This window comes from Balaenoptera ricei, chromosome 1 (assembly GCF_028023285.1).
Source record: "Balaenoptera ricei isolate mBalRic1 chromosome 1, mBalRic1.hap2, whole genome shotgun sequence".
Lineage (NCBI taxonomy): Eukaryota > Metazoa > Chordata > Mammalia > Artiodactyla > Balaenopteridae > Balaenoptera > Balaenoptera ricei.
The window spans coordinates 171,406,859-171,422,365 of record NC_082639.1 but is presented as its reverse complement, the minus strand read 5'-3'; the positions used below and the strand labels follow the sequence as shown (position 1 = coordinate 171,422,365).

The window sequence follows — 15,507 nt, the reverse complement described above, 5'->3', positions numbered from 1 at the left end:
AACTATAAAAGTCTTAGGAGATACATAGAGCAAAATTTCATAATGTTGGACTTGGCAATGATTTCTCGGATATGACACCAAAGGCACAGGTAACAAAAGAAAAATAAACAAATTGGACTTTATGAAAATGAAAAAAACTGGATCAAAAGACACTATCAACAGAGTTAAAAAGTCAACCCACAGAAAGGGAATAAATATTTGCAAATTATATATCTGATAAAGAATTAATATCCAGAACATATGTGAATTCCCCAAATTTCTATATTTGACTTTTAATTCATTCCACTATGGTCAGAAAACTTATGTAGCATGTTGCAATTCTTTTAAGCATTTTGAGACTTGCCCTGTGGCCTAAAATGTGGTGTATCCTAGAGGATGTTTCATGTGCACTTGAGAAGAATATGTATTCTATTGTTTTTTGTTTGTTTGTTTTGTTTTTTGGTTTTTTTTTAATTAATTAATTTATTAGTTATATTTGGTTGCATTGGGTCTTTGTTGCTGCGCGCGGGCTTTCTCTAGTTGTGGTGAGCGGGGGCTACTCTTCGTTGTGGTGCGCAGGCTTCTCATTGCGGTGACTTCTCTTGTTGCAGAGCACAGGCTCTAGGCCGTGCGGGCTTCAGTAGTTGCAGCACAAGGGCTCAGTAGTTGTGGCTCGCAGGCTCTAGACCGCAGGCTCAGTAGTTGTGGCGCGTGGGCTTAGTTGCTCCATGGCATGTGGGATCTTCCCGGACCAGGGCTCAAACCCGTGTCCCCTGCACCAGCAGGCAGGTTCCCAACCACTGCGCCACCAGGGAAGCCCCTATTGTTTTTTCATGGAGTGTTCTATGGACATTTTTTAGGTCTAGTGGGTTTAAATTGTTTTTCAATTCTTCTGTTACCTTGTGGAACATCTGTCTAGTTGTTCTAACCATTTTTGGAAGTGGGGTATTGACATCTCCAGCTATTACTATTGAGTTGTCTATTTGTCCCTTCAATTTTATCAGTTTTGCTTCATGTATTTTGGGGCTCTGTTCTTAGATGCATATCCTAATGGACTGACCCTTTTGTCATTATAAAATGTCCCTTTTTATCTCTAGTAACTCTTTTTTTTAAGTCTATTGTGTCTGATATTAGTAAAACCACTCCAGCTTTCTTATGGCTGCTGTTTGCACACATATCTTTTCTCACTCTTTTATTTTCAAGTTATTTGTATCTCTGAATCTGAAGTGTGTCTCCTGTAGTCACCATATAATTGGATCTTTTTTTAATCTAGTCTGTCAATCTCTGCCTTTTGATTGGATTGTTTAATTCATCCATATTTAATGTTATTATTGATATACTTGATTTACATTTGCTTTTTTACTTTTTGTTTCCTATATGTCCCATCTCTCTTTCCCTCTATTCCTCTTTTACCTCTTTCTTTTGCATTAAATGAATATTTTCTTATGTAAAATTTTAATTCTAGTAATGATTTTTTTCACTGTGTGTTTTCATTATGTTCCTTGTGGTTACACCAGGACTTACAATATGTATCTTAACTAATCAGAATATTTCAAATGTATTCTAACTTAATTCTAGTAAGATGTAGAAATGTTGCTCCTATATAGCTCTATTTCCTTTTCCTCCATTTTGTGCTATTATTGTTAAACATATTACATCTATATGTGTTACAAATCCAAAAATACACTGTTATAATTGTTACTTTATATAATTTTATGTCTTGTAAGGAAACTGAGAGGAGAGAAAGTACATATAGAGTTTGTTATACTAACCTTCTTATTTACCATTTCTAAGTCTCTTCATTTGCTCCTGTGGAATTGAGTTACCATCTGGTATCATTTCCTTACTCCAAGGCAGCTTTGCCCCCATCATGTCTTTTGTGCTGTTGTTGTCAAATATTTTACATTTCTATATGCTCTAGGCCCAATAATACATATATATATATACACACACACATATATATATATACTGCTTTTAAAATTAGTTAAGAGAAGAAAGTAGAAGAAATAGGCATTTCTGCTGTCTTTTATCATTACTTAACATTTACTGGTGCTATTTATTTTTTCATGTGGACTCGAGTTACATTCTGAGGTCATTTGCTCTTAGCCAAAGAACTTCTTTTAGTATTTCTTAGCAAGTGACTGTTAGAACAACAATTCTCTCAGTTTTTATTTATCTGAAAACCTCTGTATTATGTCTTCACTTTTGAAAGATAGCTTTGCTGGATATAAGGTTCCTGTTTGACAGTGTTTTTTTCCCAGCACTTTGAATATGTTATCCCACTGCCTTCTGGCCCCCATTGTTTCTGATGAGGGGTCAACTGTTAATCCTTTGGGGTCTTCTTTTATGTGACGAGTAATTTTTCTCTTGTTCTTTCAAGATTTTCTCTTTGTCTTTCAGCATTTTTACTGTAATATGTCTAGGTATAGATCTCTTTGTTTTGTGTTCATCCTGCTTGGAGTCCATTGAGCTTCTTGGATGTGTAGAATAATGTTTTTCATCAAATTTGGGTAGTTGTCAGCTATTTTTTCAGCTATTATAATTTTTATTGGAGTATAGTTGATTTACAATGTTGTGTTAGTTTCAGGTGTACAGCAAAGTGAGTCAGTTATACATATACATATATTCACTCTTTTTTGATTCTTTTCCCATATAGGCCATTACAGAGTATTGAGTAGAGTGCCCTGCGCTATACAGTAGGTCCTTATTAGTTATCTATTTTATATACAGTAATATGTATATATCAATCCCAATCTCCCAATTTATCCCTCCCCACCTCCTTCCCCCTTGATGACCATAACGTTGTTTTCTACATCTGTGACTCTATTTCTGTTTTGTGAATAAGTTCATTTGCACCATCTTTTTAGATTCCACATATAAGCAATACCATAAGATATTTGTCTCAAAAAGGGATCTTGACTTAGGACCTTTTAATTGGTTGATTTTTTTTTGCTTTGTTGTATACTCTTCATATCATAGATCTACACCAAGATGGTTCTGCTTCCCCACCACCTCCACTGCCAGAAAGAACCTTAGAGTCCTTTCTTCTTGCTAATACAGATTGTTAGAACAGTACTCTCTCTCAAAAAAGTTATAAAAATGAGACAGTTAAAGGTAACAATAAAGTAGGACCTAAATGGAAAATGTACAAAGAATTATTAAATTAGACAAAAACAATACATTTCAAAAACCCATAATGTATTGCAAAAATAATGCATTAAAAAGTCAAGCTAAGGGGCTTCCCTGGTGGTGCAGTGGTTAAGAATCCTCCTGCCAATGCAGGGGACACAGGTTCAAGCCCTGGTCCAGGAAGATCCCACATGTCGTGGAGCAACTAAGCCCGTGCGCCACAACTACTGAGCCTGCGCTCTAGAGCCCGCAAGCCACAACTACTGAGCCCGCGTGTCACAACTGCTGAAGCCCACGTGCCTAGAGCCCGTGCTCCACAACAAGAGAGGCCACCGCAATGAGAAGCCCGTGCACCACAACGAAGAGTAGCCCCCGCTCACCGCAACTAGAGAAAGCCTGCGCACACCAACGAAGACCCAGAGCAGCCAAACCAAAAATAAATAAATAAATAAATTTTTTTTAAAAAGCTACACACCATTTCCTCCACTCATGTGTATGGTTGGCTTCACACAGATGATAAAACTACTTCACCCTGTGAACTGTTCTGTCACTGGTTTGTGGTGTTCACTGGCTCTTGAGCCCTGCCTTCGCCACAGTACAAGTCCCTTCCAGATCATTCCCTCTTCCATTTGGGATTTGGAGCCAGACAGTCTTGGTTCCTTCTTAGTGTCTGCCACTATGTAAGCTGTGTGATCTAAGATACATCACTTACCCTCTCCAGGTGCTAACTTCCTCATACGTACAACACAGGGAGTATGTGACATATCTCTCATCAGAAGTCTGAAGTCCAGGGCTTTTCTTTCTAGCCTTTGCCCTTTGCCCCTCTTCCAAATCATGACTTTGCTTTTGCATAAGCCGTAGCTGCTGGAGGATGCAAGAGTCGTCAGAGCATAACTGCTTTTGGATGAGCTGGACGTGGACGGGTGCTGACAGGAGCAGATTACGTTTTCTTCGATAACTGTCGTTTACCCTGTTCTGCTGAATTGTTCTGCCCTGACTCAGAGGAAGTCTCAAGCAGAGCCCAGAGCCTTTCAGTTTCTCTTGATCACTAACCAAATTAATTCCCTTTATGTGGGTATTTAAAACTGAAGTCTGTTCCAAATAAACATGATATTGTCTCACGGGACTAAAAGCTTCTTTCCTCTTTCTACCGGTCAGGCCTGATTTAGGCTTAGATGTTTAAATGGAGAAGGGCAGGGAGAAGGATGTCTTCTGTTTCTTCTCTCTTCCTGGCTTTTCCTCTGCCCCCGCTTGCAGGACTCTGTGGCATCTAACTTGGGGGAGAGGAGGGTGGGGAGATGGAGGGGTGGTGATAAGGCAGATTTTTTAAAAAGGACAAGAGTCCCACATTACTGGTACAGTTTTCCTCAGCCATGCCAGCAACCATGAAGGTGCAAATCCAGCCCTTGTCAAATGGTTATAATCTGGCTCACCTCACCTAATTCACCTACTGGCAAAGCCACAACCTGCAGAGACCCTCTGTCCACAGACAGCTCCCGAGTACCTCTCACCTTTAGGCATTGTCAGGCCCGAGCCAGAGACCAGCCTCGTGTGTCCCCAGACACAAAAGTCAAGTTCTAGCGGTGGTTCCATGAAACCCTCCTCATCTGGCCAGGATTAACAAAGCGTGCAGAGAAGAGACGCCCAGCCCACCACAAACTCACTCTAAAGAAATTCTATAACCTTCTTTTTTTTTTCCTAGTGATTTAATTTTTTTTCTTTATTTTATTTTATTTTTTTGGCCACGCCATGCAGCTTATGGGATCTTAGTTCCCAGACCAGGGATTGAGCCCCGGCCCCCAGCAGTGAAAGTGCCAAGTCCTAACAACTGGACTGCCAGGGAACTCTCCTCTATTACCTTTCAGTATTATTCTCTTTGATTCTTCTTACAGACACTTCAGGGGGGTGATAAGCTAATAATAGCAAAATGTATTCATCATCTTTGAGCATGACCTACGTGGCGCATCTGACCCCCTCCTGTTCACAGTTTTGGAGCCTCTGATAAAACTCTTAGAAAAAAGGAAAAGCCAAATGTGTATCCAGCTTTAATATACTTAGGATTATACTTCTAAACTTGCTGCCTAGAGATGTTCTCACAAAACCTATCACACATTCCACAAGTTTGAATTCCCTCTCTCTGATTTCACATCTGCAGGTGAGCAGAGAGACTTGACATTGATTCCTGCATACACTGAAAATGCATTATGTATTTTTCTGTGGTACCAGACTATCAGGAAGCAAAGGTGTCTGGCTCCTTTCAGCAGAAACAAGTGAAAGCCCACGTGAGTGGGAGGCAGAGTCATGCTTGCAGGGCTTTCTCATAAGATTCCCTCCTGACACACTGATTCTTTGCTTTAACTTACAGCCTGTGTCTCTTCAATGCCTCTAGGGTTGATAGAAAGAAATACATTTTGGAAATATGATGGCCTTTTCCACCAGTCTGCTCCTTCAGCAATTTTGCCACAAGAGTAGTTTCTCCTAAAGTGTTTTTCTACAGAAAAGTATCACTTTACCCCTATTTTCCAAATAGTGACATAGGTGAAAGAAGACGCAAGCAACTCTGTTCTGTATCTTCTGTAGTGTGCATGGACCCATCGTAGGTCAACATTTTTTCCTTATAGTAACATCACTTCAAAGGCCAACCTGAACTGGTTGTACACTTTTCTTTTTTTTGTTTGTTTTTTGTTTTTGTTTTGTTTTTTGCATTTAAAAAATATAATTTTAATTTATTTTTTATTTTATTTATTTTTTAAATTAATTTTTATTGGAGTGTAGTTGCTTTACAATGTTGTATTAGCTTCTACTTACAGCAAAGTGAATCATCTATACATATACATATATCCCTTCTTTTTTGGATTTCCTTTGCATTTAGGTTGTACGCTTTTCTTATTTGAAAACTCGTTCTTATTGCTGAATCAAAGTTTATGCTAAGGGACTTCCCTGGTGGCACAGTGGTTAAGAATCCGCCTGCCAACGCAGGGCACACGGGTTCGAGCCCTGGTCCAGGAAGATCCCACATGCCGCGGAACAACTAAGTCCGTGTGCCACAACTACTGAGCCTGCGCTCTAGAGCCTGTGAGCCACAGCTACTGAGCCCGCGTGCCACAACTACTGAAGCCCGTGTGCCTAGAGCCCGTGCTCCGCAACAGGAGAAGCCACCCCAATGAGAAGCCCACGCACCGCAACGAAGAGTAGCCCCCGCTCGCAGCAACTAGAGAAAGCACGCACACAGCAATGAAGACCCAATGCAGCCAAAAATAAAATAAATAAATTTTTTTTAAAAAGTTTATGCTAAAACATTTTCAGACTCACTTTGGAGAGATTAGCAGCAGATGACAGGTTGGTTCCTGTAGTAGTAGTTTCTAGTGCAAACTCACCGACTGGGTGTTTTAAATAACAGAAATTTACTGTCTCACAGTTCTAAAGGCTAGCAGCTTGAAATCAAGCTGTTGGTAGGGCTGGTTCTTTTGCTGTGAGGGAAGGGTTTGCTCTAGAAATCTCTCCTCAGTTTGTAGATGGCTATCTTCACATTCACACAGCATTCTCCCTGTGTCTCCTCATCTTTCTTCATTAAAAAAAAAAAAAAACAAAAAAAACCACCTTTGTTCTTTGGATCATATCATCTCTATTTATCTATAAATTCAACATATTTTTCTTCTGCCGGTTGAAATCTAACGTTGAGCCTCTCTAGTGCATTTTTCATTTTAGTTCTTGTGCTTTTCAACTCCACAATTTCCCTTTGGTTCTTTTTTGTAATTTCTATCTCTTCACTTATATTCTCTATTTGATGAGACACTTTCATCATACCTCCCTTTTCCTCTTTAAGCACGGTTTTAGTTCTTTGAGCATATTTATTGTCACAGCTGTGAAGCGTCCTTCAGTCTGAAATCTGGGCCCTCTCACAGGCAATTTCTGTCATCTGCTTTTTCCCCATATATGGGTCACACTTTCCTGGTTCTTTGCATGTCTTGTTTTTTTGTTGTTGTTGTTTTGTTTTGTTTTGTTTCCTGCAAAATGGACTGTTTAGATAATATATTGTAGCAACTCTCAATACTTATTTCTCCTCCCCCTATCCCTCAGGGTTGGCTGTGGTCTCTGTGTGCTTGTTTATTTGTTAAGTGACTTGGCTGGGTTATTTTAGTGAATTCTATTTCCCCATCATTGTGAAGGCCTTGATGTTGCTCACTAGGGGGCATGGTCTTGCGGATGTGCAGTCACTCTGTCATTAGCAGGGCACTTTTGATTGTACCTTTCCCTGATCTGTTAAGATGTCTGCTTCTGTTTGTATTACACCCAGCTGTTGGGTTTCTCTAATTGCTGGCTGATAGCTCTATTATTTTTGGCGATGTCCTTGAGCATAAGTTGCTCCACAATCTGATCCAGGTAAATTTGAGTCCCCTTCCAGGGATACAAGCAAATTGAAGTGAGGATAAATGAGGGCCCAGTATTCTCAGTCTGCCACAACTGTTGTAGAGCGTCCACTCTATGAGATGGCTGAGTGAATGAATGGACCCTTGACTTCCTGGCTACATTCTCCTGGAATTTAGCCTCTGCAACGTGGAACTGAGGTGAGGGGGTTGAGGTGGAAGCATGAGAAATGCTGGCAACCCGCCCCTCCTGGGAAGACACCATAGCCCTTGACTGGGAGCTGGGGAAATAGGGAGCCTTATCTTCTTGGCCACAGCTACCTGGAGAGGAGCATCTGTTATGCTGAGCTTGGGTTGAGGGGAGAAAGAGCAGGTCATGGTTCAGGTGCCATAGACATTTGTTGTTCTTACTGAGATTTAGTAGATTTTCTTGAATAAATATTTTATTTGCTGTATGCCCTTAAGGTACCTTCCAGAGACTTTAGATAGCTGTTGTGTTCTAAAACTTTCACCAGTTATAGTTGTCTTGCTGGAAAGGAGAGCTTCTAAAATAGTATCTTATTGTGGATTTTAATTGCCTGTCCTTGATATGTAATAAGGTTGAACATTTTTCTCCTCATCCTGGGTCATTTGTGCTAGTTTATGCCTGTTTGCCCTCAGATCCATTCCTCATGTTTTCCTGCAGTGCACTGCAGAGGGGCTCACCCCTGTGGGCTCCCATGTCAGCTGGATTCCAGCCAAATTTGGCTAATAGTGTCCCCTCCCACTGTGGAGGACACTTGAAGGCAGGAGAGTGAAGCCAGGGATTTCTCCCCTCCCTTCTTTACCCTGGGCTTTGCTTGCTGTGGTTGTGACTTGAGATTTTCCCAGACATGCCCACGGCGATTTCAGCTTTCATTGGATAATGTTGCCTTCTGGGGTCCTAGAACATTTTCTCCTACATTTGTCGGCCCAGCTGAGGGGATGAGAGTGGTTTCCCACATTGTCCTCACTATCCCATCTGCCTCTCAACTCCTCTGTCACCTGTATAACCAGTGCCTTGCATTAAATTCCCTCTGCTGTAAGTACTTGATGCGGTGTCTGTTTTTCAGGTTAGACTCTCTGACTGATACACCATTAATGCTTCCTTTTCTGTTAAATTATTTATTTTTTTCTTTTTTTTCTATAGTCTGCCCTCCTTTTCTTTTTAATTCTTAAGAGTTCTTTATATATTTTGAATACTAGTCATTTATTGATTGTATGTGTTGGAAAAACATACAATCAATAAATGTATACATTTATACATTTATACATACAAACTCTTCTCTCTGTTTATGGTTTGTCTTTTCACTCTTTTTTTTTTTTTGTCTGTGTTGGGTCTTCGTTGCTACGCACGGGCTTCTCATTGTGGTGGCTTCTCTTGTTGTGGAGCACGGGCTCTAGTGCACACAGCTTCAGTAGTTGTGGCATGCGGGCTCAGTAGTTGTGGCTCACGGACTCTAGAGTGCAGGCTCAGTAGTTGTGGCGCACAGGCTTAGTTGCTCCGCAACATATGGGATCTTCCTGGACCAGGGATTGAACCCGTGTCCCCTGCATTGACAGGCTGATTCTTAACCACTGCATCACCAGGGAAATCCTGTCTTTTCACTCTTTATGATGACTTTTGATGAACAGTTTCTACAGTTAATGAAGTAGTCTACTTTCAAAATATGTTTTCTTGATGGTTTGTGCCTTTTGTGTCTTCTTTTAAGAAATCACTTTTCTAAACTTCCCTAAATAATATTTTCTTCCTAATTCAAAATCTTCTTAGCTTAACCTTCCACATTTAAGTCTATAAGATAGGTTGAACTAATTTTAGTGTAAAATATGAGGTGGGTTCAATCTCATGTTTTCTCATATTGATAACCAATTATCCCGGCACCATTTTTATTGAAAATCTTCCCTTTTCCTCACTGATCTTATATTTCTATATACTGATAGGATTTATTTCTGCACCCTCTATTCTGTCCCATTATTATATTATTTATCCCTGAATTAATACTATGCTATCTATATTACACTACACTGTATTATTAATATGCTATCTTAAATTATATTTTAAAGCTTTAAAAGAATTTTTTTATCTGGTGAACTAAGTCCCCTTACCTTGTTCTTTTATTGATATGCCTTGGCTATTCTTGACCCTTTTACTCTTCAATATAAATTTAAAATCAGCTTATCAAGTTCCACCAAAACCCATTTGAATTTTTATTAAAATACATTGAATTTGTAGATCAATTGTAGGAGTGGGGAGAATTGACACCTTTGTGGTATTTAGTCTTTCAATCCATAGACATGGTCTATTTCACAATTTAAGTTTTTTATGTCTTTCAGTAAAGTGTTATTATTTTCTTTTGAAGATCTTACACATCTTTTGTTAGATTTGTTTCTAGGTACTTTTTTTATGTTATCATAAATGTATCTTTTGGGCTTCCCTGGTGGCGCAGTGGTTAAGAATCTGCCTGCCAATTCAGGGGACACAGGTTCGAGCCCTGGTCCGGGAAGATCCCACATGCTGCGGAGCAACTAAGCCTGTGCGCCACAGCTACTGAGCCTGTGCTCTAGAGCCCGCGAGCCACAACTACTGAGCCCACGTGCTGCAACTACTGAAGCCCGCGTGCCTAGAGCCCGTGCTCTGCAACAAGAGAAGCCACCACAATGAGAAGCCTGCGCACCGCGAGGAGTAGCCCCCGCTCGCCGCAACTAGAGAAAGCCCGCGCGTAGCAACGAAGACCCAACGTAGCCAAAAATAAATAAATAAAAATAAATTTATTTTTAAAAATAATAATAAATAAATGTATCTTTCTATTTGATTGCATTACTTAACTGGTTGTTACTGGTGTATAAAAACACAAAAGATATGAAGGGAATCAAAAGGTATAAGCTTCCAGTTATAAAAGAAATAAGTCATGGGAATGTAATGTACAGCATGGCGATAATAGCCAATAATACTGTAATGCATATTTGAAAGTTGCTAAGAGAGCAAAGTTCTCATCACAAGAAAAAAAATTCTGTAATTATATATGGGGACGTATGCTAACTAGACCTACTGTGGTGATCACTTTGCAATGTATACAAATATTGAATCATTATGTTGTACACCTGAAACTAATATAATGTTACATGTCCATTATACTTCAAAAAACATAAAAGATCTTTGTACATTGATTTTCCATCTACCAATCTTGCTAAATTCTCTTATTTTATTTGAATAACTCAATTAGATTGGTTTTTCTATATAGATATTGCCAATAAAAATGAATTGTATCAAATTTTTTCTGCTTCTTTTGAGATAATCATATAGTTTCCTCCTTTAATCAGCTTGTCTACCATTCTTGCATTCCAGATAAGTTGAGAGAAGACAGGAAAAAGGCATGATTGCAGAGCTTTCTTGGTATAATCAGAGAGACTGAAGTCTCATAGGGAGGCCCTGTTTTTGGCAGGATGCTGAAGCAGGAGATTAGCAGTCATTACGGGAAATGTCTAAATCCAATGGGCCTGAGGACAAACACACAGAATCTTGTACAACCAGCTCCTTAGGGATGATGAAATCAGCTGAGATATCATCCCTCCAAAGAAGTGAGGTCCAAAAGCCTTGTGAAGGCTATGGCTGGAAGACACTTGGAGTCTGGGAAGATGGGTCTGATGTTTAGACTCAGACTGGAGAGCACTGTGGGACTAAAGATACCAACAGTAAACAGGAGAACATGACGCTCCCAAACTGAGCAGGTCCAGATGCACTGAGTGAGGCCAGCAGAGCAAAGAATGGAACAGGCAGGGTGTAGTTTTGCCCCCAGCATTCGAAGTCAGCTTTAGTTATAGATGAATGTGTGAACTGCTGTAACTGTCAATTTATATGTGCTAGTTTACCAATTAAGTAACAGATTATAAAATAAGTAAGAAATGATATTTATTGGCAATTAACTACTGACTGGAAGAGTTGTCTTTGTTATTTACTGTCAAAGAACGGATGACCTAAAGTTATTATTATGACTAAAGTTCATTTGAAGTGAATAAAGAATGTCTTCTGTAATTACTCTTCTACAAATTAAAGTTGGCAAATCTACCCACAGGCTAATACCTCTTAATACCATTATTAGATCTCAGCTGTGTCATTGTCAAAATACAGTTGACCCTTGAACAACATGGAGGTTAGAGGTGCTGACGTTCTGTGCAATTGAAAACTCGTGTATAACGTTATAGTTGGCCCTCTGTATCCCTGGTTCTTCATCCTCGGATTCAGCCAGTTGTGGATTGTGTAGTCCTGGAGTACATATTTATTGAAAAAAATCCATGCATAAGTGGACCAGCGCAGTTCAAGCCCATGTTGTTCAAGGGTCAGCTGTAGTCTTAAAAAATGAATTGCTAAAATTAGAACACTCCCTCACACCATATACAAAAATAAACTCAAAATAGTTTAAAGATCTAAATATAAGACAAGACCTAAATATAAGACCATAAAACTCCCAGAAGAGAAATAGGCAAAACATTCTCTGACATAGATCATAGCAATATTTTCTTAGATCGTCTCCCAAGGCAAATGAAAAAAAAAGCAAAAATAAACAAATGGGACCTAATCAAACTTAAAAGCTTTTGTACAGCAAAGGAAACCATCAATAAAACAAAAAGACAACCTATGGAATGGGAGAAAATATTTGCAAATGATACGACCGACAAGGGGTTAATTTCCAAAATATACATACAGCTCATACAACTCAATATCAAAAAAAGCAAACAACCCAATCAAAAAATAGGCAGAAGACCTAAATAGACATTTCTCCAGAGAAGACATACAGATGACCGACAGGCACATGAAAAAATGCTCAATGTTTCTAATTATTAGAGAAGTGCAAATCAAAACTACAATGAGGGGGCTTCCCTGGTGGCGCAGTGGTTGAGAATCCTCCTGCCAATGCAGGGGACACGGGTTCGAGCCCTGGTCCGGGAAGATCCCACATGCCGCGGAGCAACTGGGCCCGTGAGCCACAATTACTGAGCCTGCGCGTCTGGAGCCTGTGCTCCGCAACAAGAGAGGCCGCCGCGATAGTGAGAGGCCCGCACACCGCGATGAAGAGTGGCCCCCGCTTGCCGCAACTAGAGAAAGCCCTCGCACAGAAACGAAGACCCAACACAGCCATAAATAAATAAATAAACAAACAAACAAACAAAACTATAATGAGGAATCACTTCACACCAGTCAGAACGGCTATCATCAAAAAGTCTACAAATAATAAATGCTGGAGATGGTGTAGAGAAAAGGGAACCCTCCTACACTGTCGGTGGGAATGTAAATTGATGCAGCCACTATGGAAAACAGTATGGAGGCTCCTTTAAAAACTAAAAACAGGAGACGGGAGGGTCCTCGGCTAAAGCCAAAGGCGGATCAAAGTGGTGGGACTCGCGCCGCTGCCGCGGAGACGTGAAGGCCCTCCGCACTCCTCCTCGGCATCCGGGTCGGTGCTCGCCCTCGCTGTCCTGTCCCCGGCCCCATGGAGAAGACGGAGCCGATCCAGAAGGCCAAGCTGGCCGAGCAGGCCGAGCGCTACGACGACATGGCCACCTGCATGACGGCCGTGACGGAGCAGGGCGCCGAGCTGTCCAACGAGGAGCGCAACCTGCTCTCGGTGGCCTACAAGAACGTGGTCGGGGGCCGCAGGTCCGCCTGGAGGGCCATCTCGAGCATCGAGCAGAAGACCGACACCTCCGACCAGAAGCTGCAGCTGATTAAGGACTATCGGGAGAAAGTGGAGTCCGAACTGCGGTTCATCTGCACCACGGCCCTGGAATTGTTGGCTAAGTATTTAATAGCCAATGCAACTAATCCAGAGAGTAAGGTCTTCTATCTGAAGATGAAGGGAGATTATTTCCGGTACCTTGCTTAAGTTGCTTGTGGTGATGATCGGAAACAAACGATAGATAATTCCCAAGGAGCTTACCAAGAGGCTTTTGACATAAGCAAGAAAGAGATGCAACCCACACACCCAATCCGCCTGGGGCTGGCTCCTAACTTTTCTGTATTTTACTATGAGATCCTTAATAACCCAGAACTTGCCTGCACACTGGCTAAAACGCTTTTGATGAGGCCATTGCAGAACTTGATACACTGAATGATGACTCATACAAAGACAGCACCCTCATCATGCAGTTGCTTTGAGACAACCTAACATTATGGACGTCAGACAGTGCAGGAGAAGAATGTGACGCGGCAGAAGGGGCAGAGAACTAAGTGCATACAGGGTGTCATCCTTCTTCCCCTCAAGAAACCTCTTTACTCATCTCCATTCCTTATTCCATTTGGATTTCCTATAGCAAAGAAACCCATTCATGTGTATGGAATCAACTGTTTATAGTCTTTTCACACTGCAGCTTTGGGAAAACTCCATTCCTTGATTTGTGTTTGTCTTGGCCTTCCTGGTGTGCAGTTACTGCTGTAGAAAAGTATTAATAGCTTCATTTCATATAAACACAAGTAACTTCCAAACACTTATGTAGAGGACTAAAAATGTATCTGGTATTTAAGTAATCTGAACCAGTTCTGCAAGTGACTGTGTTTTGTATTACTGTGAAGATATGAAAATGTAGTTAATTACAATTTAAAGAGTGTTCTACATAACTTCTTAATTTCTACATTCCCTCCCTTACTCTTCTTCGGGGATTTTCTTTCAGTAAGCAACTTTTCCATCCTCTTAATATATTCCTTTTTGGTAGGAATCCAGAAGTATTAGATTGAATGGAAAAGCATTTGACATTTTGAGGCTGGGGGTCACAAATTAAAATGCCTCCTGTATCATATATGATGGAGGTCTTGTGTATCTGTGACAACAGGGAGTTTCCTCATTCACTCTTCATTTGCTGCTGTTTAAGTTGACAACTTCCCTTCCCAATAAAAATTCACTTACAAAAAAAAAAAACTAAAAATAGAGCTACCATATGATCCAGCAATCCCACTCCTGGGCACATATCCAGAAAAGATGAAAACTCTAATTCAAAAAGAGATATATATATACCGCAATGTTCACAGCAGCACTATTTATAATAGCCAAGAAATGGAAGCAACTTAAGTATCCAACAACAGACAAATGAATAAACAAGATGCGGTACATGTATACAATGGAATATTACTCAGCCATAAAAAGGAATGAAATTGGGTCATTTGTAGAGATGTGGATGGACCTAGAGACTGTCATACAGAGTGAAGTAAGTCAGAGAGAGAAAAACAAATATTGTATATTAACACATATATGTGGAATCTAGAAAAATGGTATGGATGATCCTATTTGCAAAGCAGAAATAGAGACACAGACATAGAGAACAAATCTATAGATACCAAGGGGGAAGGGGGGTGGGAGGAATTGGGAGATTGGGATTGACACATATACACTATTGATACTACGTATAAAATAAATAGCTAATGAGAACATACCGTATAGCACAGGGAACTTAATGCACTGTGGTGATCTGAATGGGAAGGAAGTCCAAAAGGGAAGGGATATATGTATGTGTACGGCTGACTCATTTTGCTGTGCAGTAGAAACTAATACAACATTGTAAAGCAACTATACTCCAATAAAAATTAATTAAAAAATAAAATAATCAAAAGTTGATCCAAATAGTTGGACCTCACCAAGGTAGAGCTGCAGATCCAAGTTTCCCAAGTGTGAAATAGACAAGAAGGCTTGCCATTCAATTTTTTTTCTTTCCGTATAGGATTTGTTGGGAAGACAAAGAAGAAGTGATTGGTGCCATATACAGGTAAGGATACAAGACTGGCACTTGTCTTATCTTAGGAGAACACAACCAGAAAGGATCTTAAAGATTATTTAACCAGGAGTTCCTAACTTGAACTCAGAAAACTAAGCTGTGATGGGCTTCAAAAAGTATGTAAATACTACCTGCTCCCCAAAATTGTATACAACATTTTGTGTATGGGTGTTTCTCTGGAAAGAAGATAGTTTTCATAATATTCTCTAAGGGTTTGTAACCTCCAAAAGTATTAAGTATAATTTAATTAACC

The 15,507-nt window shown here is 40.2% G+C and overlaps 1 pseudogene; it reads left to right on the top strand.

The window, feature by feature from the left end:
- Positions 1-12,855: 12,855 nt before the first annotated feature.
- Positions 12,856-14,022, top strand: LOC132354041 (14-3-3 protein theta-like; annotated as a pseudogene).
- The last annotated feature ends 1,485 nt before the right edge of the window (positions 14,023-15,507 follow it).